This window comes from Petaurus breviceps, unplaced genomic scaffold (genome assembly GCF_028583685.1).
Source record: "Petaurus breviceps papuanus isolate PSGF00001 unplaced genomic scaffold, PetGlider_PUasm1.0 90822, whole genome shotgun sequence".
In the NCBI taxonomy this organism is placed as follows: Eukaryota; Metazoa; Chordata; class Mammalia; order Diprotodontia; family Petauridae; genus Petaurus; species Petaurus breviceps.
The window spans coordinates 2,580,785-2,591,362 of record NW_027187351.1 but is presented as its reverse complement, the minus strand read 5'-3'; the positions used below and the strand labels follow the sequence as shown (position 1 = coordinate 2,591,362).

The 10,578-nt window shown below is 36.5% G+C and overlaps 2 long non-coding RNA genes across 3 annotated transcripts in view; one reads left to right on the top strand and one right to left on the bottom strand.

Moving 5' to 3' along the window:
- Window positions 1-10,578, bottom strand: part of LOC138148134 (uncharacterized) — a 411,090-nt gene that overhangs the window by 199,898 nt on the left and 200,614 nt on the right. Inside the window, exons 4-5 of one of the 2 annotated variants that reach the window (XR_011164979.1) lie at window positions 5,445-5,520; window positions 3,367-3,434 (exon numbers count right to left, since the gene is read on the bottom strand). This is a non-coding gene — a long non-coding RNA (uncharacterized lncRNA). The remainder of the gene's footprint in view (window positions 1-3,366; window positions 3,435-5,444; window positions 5,521-10,578) is intronic. The other variant, XR_011164980.1, reaches the window with a different exon arrangement.
- The window catches only part of LOC138148135 (uncharacterized), a 273,099-nt gene that overhangs the window by 244,475 nt on the left and 18,046 nt on the right, over window positions 1-10,578 (top strand). The window lies entirely within an intron of this gene.

The following is a 10,578-nucleotide window of genomic DNA, read 5'->3' as shown; positions in this document are numbered from 1 at the left end:
AGAGAGAGAGAGAGAGAGAGAGAGAGAGAGAGAGAGAGAGAGAGAGAAGAGCAGGAGAAGAATGGAGAAAATGGTCTCACAAAAATGGAGTGCACAAGAAAGAGGTTTTTTCTTTTACAACCAATGGGGTAAAGGGAGGGTGGTAGTCAATGTCTGAAACTCACATTGATTAATTAAAGAGGGAAGAATGCACAAATACAGAAGTGTAAGTAGAAATTCATCTTGCCCAATAGAGAAGTAGGAGGGAAAGTGATTAAGAGGAAAAGGGGAAGAATGAGAGAGGGTAGGTTAAGGGAGGCAATATTCAAAAGCAAAATAGACTATTAAAGAGGGGACAAGAGGAAAAAAAGATAAAGTGTAACAGAAATATAGTTATCAATCACAATTATGAATGTGAATGGGATGAACTCATCCATTAAAAGGAAGAGGATAGCAGAATTGATTAGAAAACAGAATCCAGACATATTTGGATTGTAAAAAACACACAAAAGAGAAAAATACACATGGAATTAAATTAAAGGACTGGAGTAGACTCTCTTGAGCTTCATCTGAAGCAAAAAAGGCAGAGATAACAATTGGGATCTCAGATAAAGCAAAAGCAAAAATATATCTGATTAAAAGAGATAGAAGACACTCTATTTTTCTAAAAGGTACCATAGACAGATAATTAATCTGAATAATGAACATTTATGCACCAAATGGCACAGCACATGAATTAGTAAAGGAAAAGTTAAATCACTTACAGGAGAAATTAAACAGAAAAATCATAATAATGAGAGACCTCAATTTATTACTCTTAGACTTATGCAATTCAGACTATACAATAAACAAGAAAGATGTTAAAGAGATGAACAGATTTTTTGTCAGGTATGATAGACCTCCATAAAATGTCAAATGGAAATAGAAAGGAATGTAGATATTTCTCAGCTGAGCATGACACCTTCACAAAAATTGTTCATGTATTTTGGCACAAAAACCCAATAAACAAATATAGTAAAGGAGAAATATTAAACGCATTCTTTTCTAAGCATAATTCAAGAAAAATTACATTCATAAAAACAATATTTTAAGACTAGATTAAAGGTTAATTGGAAATTAATTAATGCAATCCTAAGGAATAGATGAGTCAAAGAATGATCATTTTCCTTAAATGTAATGATGAGACAAGATACCAGCATTTATGGAATGAAGACAAAGCAGCACTTTGGGGAGAATTTATTTATCTAGATCCTTTCATCAAAGAGAGAGAGAAAGAGAGAGAGGCAGAGAGAGAGAGAGAGACAGAGACAGAGAGACAGAGACAGAGACAGAGAGATACAAAGAGTAAATCAAAAAATTAGACAAAAAGCTAAAAGAAAAACCCTGGAGAACCAACAAATTAAAACACTCCAATTAGACAACAAAATAGAGGTTCCTAAAAATCAAAGGTGAGACTAAGAAGTTTCAAAGGAAATATAACAACAACAACAATAATAACTAAAACTAGAAGCAGGTTTTTTTGGGGGGGCAGAGGGGAATAGATAACCCATTTGCTAATTTGATTTTAAAAAAATAGAAAGGAGAAGGGGACGAGGCAAGATGACAGAGTAAAGGCAGGGGCTTACTTGAGCTCTCCCCCAAACCCCTCCAAATACCTTTAAAAATTGCCTAAACAAGTTCTAGAGCAGCAGGATCCACAAAAAGATGGAGTGAAATGAATTTACAGCCAACAGCTTGTAAGTTCTACAAGAAAGGTCTGTTGCACCATGGTGAGAGGAGCACAGTCTAGCACAAACCATGCCAGAGCAGGCCTCAGGGTGCCTGAATCACTGGAAGTGGAGGCAATTTTCAAACCTCTCAGCCCATAGATACCAAAGACAACTTAGAAGGTCATCAGGACAGGTCTATTGTACCTGGGTAAGTAGGCAGCATAGTCCAGTGCAAGCCATGACAGTATAGCCCTGGTCTTAGTGAACCAACAGCAGGCCTTGGGAATGACTGAATCAGCAGTGCCAGTGGCTGCTTCCAGAGCTCTCAGCCCACAGATGGTAAGGGGGTAAAACAGTTGATCATAAGGGGTCTTTTTGCTAGCCTTGAGGCAGGACTCTGTTGATTTGCCCATAATCAGATCCGGGTCCCAGTACTGGGTGGCAGTCCCAGGGTGAGGAGGAGCACTAACATAGCAGAACTTGTGGCCACAGTGGAGGGGGGACCCTCCACTGCAGGGCTCTAGGTCAGAAAAGAGTGCTTATGATTGCTCACACACCAGAGCCCAGGCCAGAAGAATAGTAAGCATTTCCCCTTAGATCATACTACCTTGGAGGAACTGAAAACTTATACTTCTCTAGACGTATCTCTGAAAACAGTTGAACAAAACCCCTGAAGCTTAGAACAGTGTGCCCTCCACCCCAGAAGCAGACTGCTACTTTAACAAACAGTTAAGAGTCAAGTAATAGGCTGGGAAAAGAGCCAACAATGGGGAAAAACCCTCTGACTATAGAAAGTTATTATGGTGACAAAGATGATCAAAAGACATATTCGTAAGAAGACCACAAAGTCAAAGCTCCTACATCCAAAGCCTTCAAGAAAACTATAATTGGTCTCAGGCCATGGAAAAGCTCAAAAAGGATTTTGAAAATGAAGTAAGAGAGTTAGAGGGAAAATATTAAAATTGTTTTTATATGTAACTGGGAGAAAATAAAATGATAAAAACAAAGAAAAGAGAAAATCATATTACCAGAATATTAAAAAAGAACCCAAAACCAGTTAAGAAGAATGAAAAGAAATTAAGAGTTATTTCATCCAACTGTATGTCAATAAAATTGATATTATAAATAAAGTGAATAAATATTTGCAGAAATGTAAGTTGTCCAGATTGACAGAACATGAAACAGAATACTTAAATTATCTTAGACAAATACATTATGTAATCTTTAAGCAAACCTTATTTCCTCCCAAAACACCTCAATGATCAGGTAAATCAGATAAATTAACAATAAATTCTTCCAGACATTTAAAGAACAATTAATTCCAACACTATATCAACTATTTGGAAAAAAAGTTGGCAAAGAAGAAATTCTTCTATATAACAAATTTGTTTTTAATACCTAAACTAACCAAAGTTAGAACAGAGAAAGAAAACTATAGACCAATTTCCTTAATGAATATTGATTAAAACTTTTAAATAAAATATTAGCAAGGAGATTATAGCTAATATATCACAAAGTTTATACCCTATGACCAGACTGAATATTTTTTTAACCAGGAAAGAAGGTCTGGTTTAATTTTAGGAAAACTGTAAACATAATTGACCATAATAATAAGAAAAGCAACAAAAATAATGATTATTTCAACAGATGCAGAAAATACTTTGACAAAATACCATACCTCTTACTGTCAAAAATATTAGAGAGCATAGGAATAAGTAGAGCTTTCCTTAAAATGGAGCATGGTATCTGAAATCAAGAGTAAGAATGATCCATAACAAGGAGAAGCTAGAAGATTTATCCAAGGAGTTCGAAGATCAGAGTGAAACAAGCATATCCATTATCATCATTATTATTCAGTATTGTACAAAAAAGAAATTCAAGAGAATAAATTTAAAAAATATTTTTAGTTTATGAAATAAAACAAGTATTTCTGTAATGTAGTAGAATAATAAAAAGGTGATTGCATTTTAAATAGCATATCTATAATGTACAACTTACTGTTTAATATCATAATAGATTATCATGTAATTTTCTTTTCTTTTTTCTTCCCTCTTCCCCTTCCCCCCATGGCTACCACACCACACACACACACACACACACACACACACACACAAATAAAATATTCTATACATCCTTCTATTTATCAGTGCTAAGGTCCTTTGTAGTTAATTTGGGTACTTATAATAGTTAAAATGGGGACGGCTAAGTAATGCAGTGAATAAAGCATGAGCCTTGGAGTCAGGAGGAGCTGAATTCAAATTCTACCTCAGACACTTAACACTTACTAGCCATGTGACCTTGGGCAAGTCACTTAATTGCAACTGCCCTGCCTTTCCCCTCCAAAAAGAAAAAAAATGTTAAAATGATTTAGTAGCTCAAAGTTGTTCTTAAAACAAATTGCTGTTACTGTATACAACTTTCTCTTGGTTCTCCTCATTTTGCTCTTCATTATTTCATGCAAATCTATCCACATTTTCTCCAAGATCATTGGGCTCTTCATTTCTTATAGCACAGTAGTACTCCATGGTGATCATATACCACAACTTTTCAGTCATTCCCTGAATGATGACCATCCCCCAAATTTCCATTTCTTTGTCACCACAAAGAGCTATAAATATCCTAGAACATGTAGGTTCTTTTTCTCATCCCCTAATCATCTTTTTAAATATACCTCATAGTGGTATTGCTGAATCAAAGGGTATGGACATTTTAATAACCCTTTGGGCATAATTTCGAATTGCTCTCTAAAATGTAAATCAGTATCCCGATTTTTCCATGTCCCCTCCAAAATTTGTCACTGTCCTTTTCAATCATTTTAGCCAATCTGATAGGTCTATACTGACATTTCAAAGTTGTTTTAATTTGCATTTTTTATTTAATAATGATTTAGAGCATTTTAATATAACTAGAAATTGTTTTGATTTCTTTATCAGAAAACCGTCTATTCATATCCTTTGACAATTTATTAAGTGGAGAATGACTCATCTTCTTATAGATTTGACAAGTTCTTTACATATTTGAGACCTTTATCTGAGAAACTATCTATTATTTCCCTCACCATCCCCCATTTTCTTCTTCTTTCTGATCTTGGCTACATTTGTTTCATTTGTACAAAGCCTCTAAAATGTAATGTAATTAATATTATCCATTTTATACCTCACTTTGCTCTCTATTTCTTTTTTATTCATAAACTGTCTAGCTGTAATACATTTAGAAGTTAATACACCACAACACAGCAGAGATCCACACCTTTAGCCTTCACACAAACCAACCCTCACAGGCCTAGCTGTCTCCTTGCCTGAGTGTCCTCTCTCTCCCACAACATAGCAGAGAGTAACACCATTCCTTAGCCTTCCCAAAAACCAACACTCACAAGCCTAGCTATCTGCCTGGGTGAGTCCTCTCCTCCCCCCAGATATAACTGCTCTGATTCCTAGCTTCCTGTGGGCTCTACTTTACCCTTCAGAAAACTCCTCCGACCATAGGCTCTATGTCATTACATTCAGCCTATTAAAGGGCAGGGAAGATCTTCAAATTACCATTGCCATTACCATTACACTCTCCCAATCTCTACTGGATTACATAACTTGTATGGTCATTTCCCCAGCTTTGAAATTCTGATTGTCCTAAGGCTCAGATTAGTAATCATCATCTATGAAACACTAGTCAGTGATCTTGAAACTTTTTTCCAACTCTAAAAATTCATCCTTAGGGTCACCAAGGAGAGTGTGAGGGCAGACAAGTAGGACTACATACCTGGTCTGTTTTCAGAGTCACACAGCCAAAGAACTCATATTTTCATGGACTGGCATCTCTCTGCAGAAAACTACCCCTGGGAAAATAAAAACATTGTGGTTTATTTGTTGTTTGTTTTTCTCCCCAAACTCTTTCCCTCTTTCAAGATACAAGATAAAAAGAATTTTAAAATAATGTCTTTTTGAATCTTATTTCTGTGGCCCTTCTGGTTTGTGTCAGCTTGAAGCAATTCCTGATATGGTCTGAAATGATGGGATACAGTGCAGTGGTGACCTGCTGTCAGTCTGTGGCATTCAAAGAAACTGCGGGTAACTGCCCCTCATCCCCAACCCAAACTTCATTAAAGCTTTGAAAAAGAAATAGAAACCAAAAGTTATAACTTGTTCCAGAACATTCAAGTGGAGAGATTACTATTTGTGGTCAGGGAATGAATACATGTGAGATTACTTGAAAAATACCTAGGCAAACTAGGATAGATTGACTCCTGTCCATACCTACCATCCCAGGGAGGATCTAGGTGGCCTCTGCCACACCACCAGGCACCTTGAGTATTTGAATGTAGATTAAGTCTAGACTACCTCTACTCTCCTACTACAAGACAGTTTGACTGACTATAAAACACAATGTATTAAGAACCAGAAGACGGAAATTCTCCAGTCACTATATAAATACCTATTATTGTTATTGGGGGAGCAGCTAGGTGATGCAGGAAGACCTAATGAACTAATTAAAAATAAAATAAGAAGGACTAAGGAAACAACATATACAATGACTACAATGTAAATAGAAAGAACAATAGGAACAAAAATTAAAACTGTAATTAAAATGACTAATCTTGGCTCCAAAGAATACCTATGAGGATACAGTTTTCCCATCTTTGGAGATAAAGAGGACTTTGTATACATTGTCTGACTCGGTTGATGTGTTGATTTCTTTGCCAATAGGCTTTTTTCTTTTTTTTTTTTATTCATTATTATAAGAAATGGCTCTCTTGATAAGGGATGAAGGGGAATATATTGGGAATTAAAGGTTATTAATATGCAAAAAGGAAAAATAACGGATCCTCTCAACTTTTTGCCTCAACTATGAAACAGAAATACTATTATCTGCCTTATCTACCTCACAGGTCTTCTATGATGATACAGAAAGGTAAAGTACATGAAAGTCTTATGAAAACTGAAAAGCCTTATAGAAATATAGTTGACCATTATTCAATTCAGCAGTTTCTTAGCAAGTGCCTGAATTTGAAACAGATTTTTAGTTAGTTTAACTGCTTGGATCTGGATTGCAGTCTAGGGAAGAGGTCCTGGGGTGCATGACCAACTTGCCAGAGCATGTGGAGGCTTCAGAGAGGGCACCCAACCAATATCTTTGGCAGCTGAGAAAACCCCAGCAATTTGGGACAAAGCTCCACTGTCTGGTAGCAGAATCTTACTGTGGCAAAAAAGCTCAAAAGTCAAGTAATTGACTGGCAATATGAGCAGGCAAAGGAAGCAAAACAAGCAGAGCAATCCAACTTTACACTCCTATTTGGGGGATAAAAAGGATAAAAGCATGGAACAGGAGAAAGACAGCGAAGTCAGAACTCCTGCACCAAAAGCTTCCAACAAAAATATGAGTCAGTTACAGGTCATAGAAGACCTTAAGAAGGATTTTGAAAACCAAATAAGAGAAGTGGAGGAAAAGTTGGGAAGAAAAATGAGAACTATACAAGAAGATTATGAAATGATAGTCAACAACCTGACTGAAGGAAATAACACCTTAAAAAATAGACTAACTCAAATGGCAAAAGATGCTCAAAAAGGCAATGAGGAGAAGAATGCCTTAAAATGACAAATTTGCCAGATTGAAAAAGAATCTCAAAAGCTCACTGAAAGAAGCATTCCTTCAGAATTAGATTGGAGAATATGGAAGCTAGTGACTTTATGAGAAATCACGATACTATTAAACAGATCCAAACAAATGAAAAAATAGAAGGCAATGTGAAATATCTCACTGGGAAAATCATTGACCTGGAAAATAGATCCAGGAAAGATAATTTTAAAATCATTGGACTACCTGAAAGCTGTAATCAAAAAAAGAACCTAGAAATCATCCTTCAAGAAATTCTCAAGGAAAATTGCCCTGATATTTTAGAACCAGAGGGCAAAATAGAGGTTGAAAGAATCCACCGATCAACTCCTGAAAAAGATCCCAAAAAGAAAACTCCCAGGAATATTATAGCCAGGTTCCAGAATTCCCAGATCAAGGAGAAAATATTAAAAGCATCCAGGAGGAAACAATTTGAATATTGTATTGAAACACAATCAGGTTAACTCAGGATCTGGCAGCTTCTACACTGAGGGATTGAAGGGCTTGGAATATGATATTCTGGAGGTCAAAGAAACTGGGATTAAAACCAAGAATCACCTGCCCAGCAAAACTGAGTATCATGTTGCAGGGGAAAATATGATCATTCAGTGGAATAGAGGACTTTCAAGCACTCTTGCTGAAAAAAACAGAGTTGAACAGAAAATTTGACATTCAGATGCAAGCAAAAGAAGCATGAGAAGGTAAACAGGGAAAAGAAATCATAAGGAACTTTTCAGAGTTGAACTATTTACATTCCTACATGGAAAAATGATAATTGTACCTTATGAAACTTTCCTCAGTATGAGAATAGTTGAAGGGAATAGAAATGTGTGTGCACATATATATATATATACATACATATATATATAATATATATAATATATATATGTGTGTGTACACACATATATATGTCTATATAGCAAGGTATATGGGCATATGAATACATATTTGAGTGTGTGTATATATGTGTACAGGTATACGTAGATAGAGGACCAATTTAATAGGAAGGGATAATACTTAAAAGGTGAAAATAAGAGGTGAGAGAGGAATATAATGAGAGGAGATGGGGAGAGACAGATTGGGGTATACGGTCTCATATAGAAGAGGCAAGGGAAAATGGTTTCAATGGAGGGGAAGAACAGGAAGGCAAAAGGGAATGGGTCAACCTTATTCTTATTGAATTTGGCTTAGGGAGGGAATGACATACACACTAAACAGGGTATCTCACCCTACAGGAGAGTAGGGGGGGATGGGCATGAGAGGGGGGATTATGGAAAAGAGGGCAAACTGGGGGAAGGGAAGTTGGAAATACCCACTTTTGAAAAGGGACAGGATCAAAGTAGAGAATAGAACAAGTGGGAGGTGGGATAGGAGGGAGGGAAATATAGTCAGTCTTTTACAATATATCCATTATGGAAATGTTTTGCATAGCTACACATGTACAACCTATATTGAATTGCTTATCTTCCCAGTAAGTGTGGGTCATAAGGGAGGAAGGGAATGAATCTGGAATTCAAAGTTTTAAAATCTAATGTTTGAAATATATACATACCATTATTGATATTAAGATATACAGGCACTGGGGCATAGAGATACACCTTGCCCTACTGGAAAATCAGAGGGGGTATGGGAGAAGATATGGGAGAGAGCATACTGGAGGGGGGGATATCCCATGGGATTGCTATTTTGGGGTGGTGGATAGGGGAAAAATTGGGAGAAAATTTATAACTCAAAATCTTGTGGAAATGAATGATGTAAATTAGAAGTTAATGAACCATTTGATGAAATAAAAAAACTGCAAAACAAATTAAAAAATAAATATACATATGTATAAATGGGAGGTATCTCAGAGAAAAGGCATTGGTGGGGGAGTCTTAAGAAAGGATAAGGAAAGGTCTTTTGCAGAAGGTGGAGTTTGAGCTGAGTCCTGAAGGAATCCAAGGAAGCCAAGGGACAGAAATGAGGAAGGGGATCATTCAGGGAACATGGAGAACAGCCAGTGAAAAGGGATATAGTTGGGATATGGAGTGTGATGTCCAAGGAACAACAAGAAGACCGGTATGCTTGGTTTGGATCATAGAGTACACACAAGGGAGTGAGGTATAATGTAGAGAGTAAGTACTCTTTCCTAACTTTCTCAGACCAAGGCCTGTTATATTGCCCTCTCAGGTATATATTACCCTCTCCCTACTGTTATCTGCCATTACTAGCACCTGGTCTATTTAACTATTTAGTATCTCTTAGCTTCTTACAAAGGAATATTTACTTCAAAAATACAGCAAGAACAAAAGTATAAATATTTTCCTTTACCAGCTCCAAAGTACACTATCTTCTATGCCTTTTCAATCTCTGAGGAGACTGAGCTCTTCCTTGAAAAAGTTTCTATATAGCATTGGTCCCATCAAGTTCATATTCAAATGCACCATCTCTAACATATAAATCCTCATTTCAGATGTCACTAGAATGAGTCCTAAAGGTTGTTCCTCAATCCCGAGGACCCTGATGCTGATCAGACTGAAAAACCATCATGGGCCCAGCCTCCTGGACTTTGGGTCACTAACAAGATCATAACTTACAACTTATTTTACTTAAAACAAAAGTATAAATACTATGGCTCACATTCAAAGGAAATACATGTTGATTTCAGAGGAAAAGAACAGAAGTTCTCTCCCCTTACAGCATCATCTCTTACTAGATGCCATATTCAGGAAAGAGAAGGGTCAAATCACAAAATGTCATCAAAGATCTACTTGGCTAGTTCCTTTTGAATACACTCTTGGCTAACCAAAAATGTGACTCCTCATCTGTTAGCAGATCAGAACCAATCATAGAATGAACATGTATTATCCAAATTCTCTTCAAGGCACCACCATTATAAATCATCATGACTCTCCTGGAAGCATTATTCCTGGCCTATGGAATGTAGAGAATTGTATTAGCAGAACTCCATATGTGCTTATAAGGATTAGGTTCAATGACTAGTCCCCTGTTACAGTAAAATATCTGGAAAAGTAGGAAAGGGACAGGTTTCAAAGGCCTTATTAAACCAAATGGAGTATTTTATTTTTGATCCTGGAGTTTATTGAGTGGGAGTAGTGGGAGGGCGACATGGTCAGACAGACCTGTGCTTTTTTGGCAGCAGAGCACCTTGCTCATAGTACTTGCTTGGTAATAATTTGCTGATCGATTGTTGTTTTTTTTGATCATCAGACTTGATAAAGTCTTTAAGCCATGTCATGAATTTACTTTTGTTACCTGTTAATAGCAGGAGGAGGAACATCTC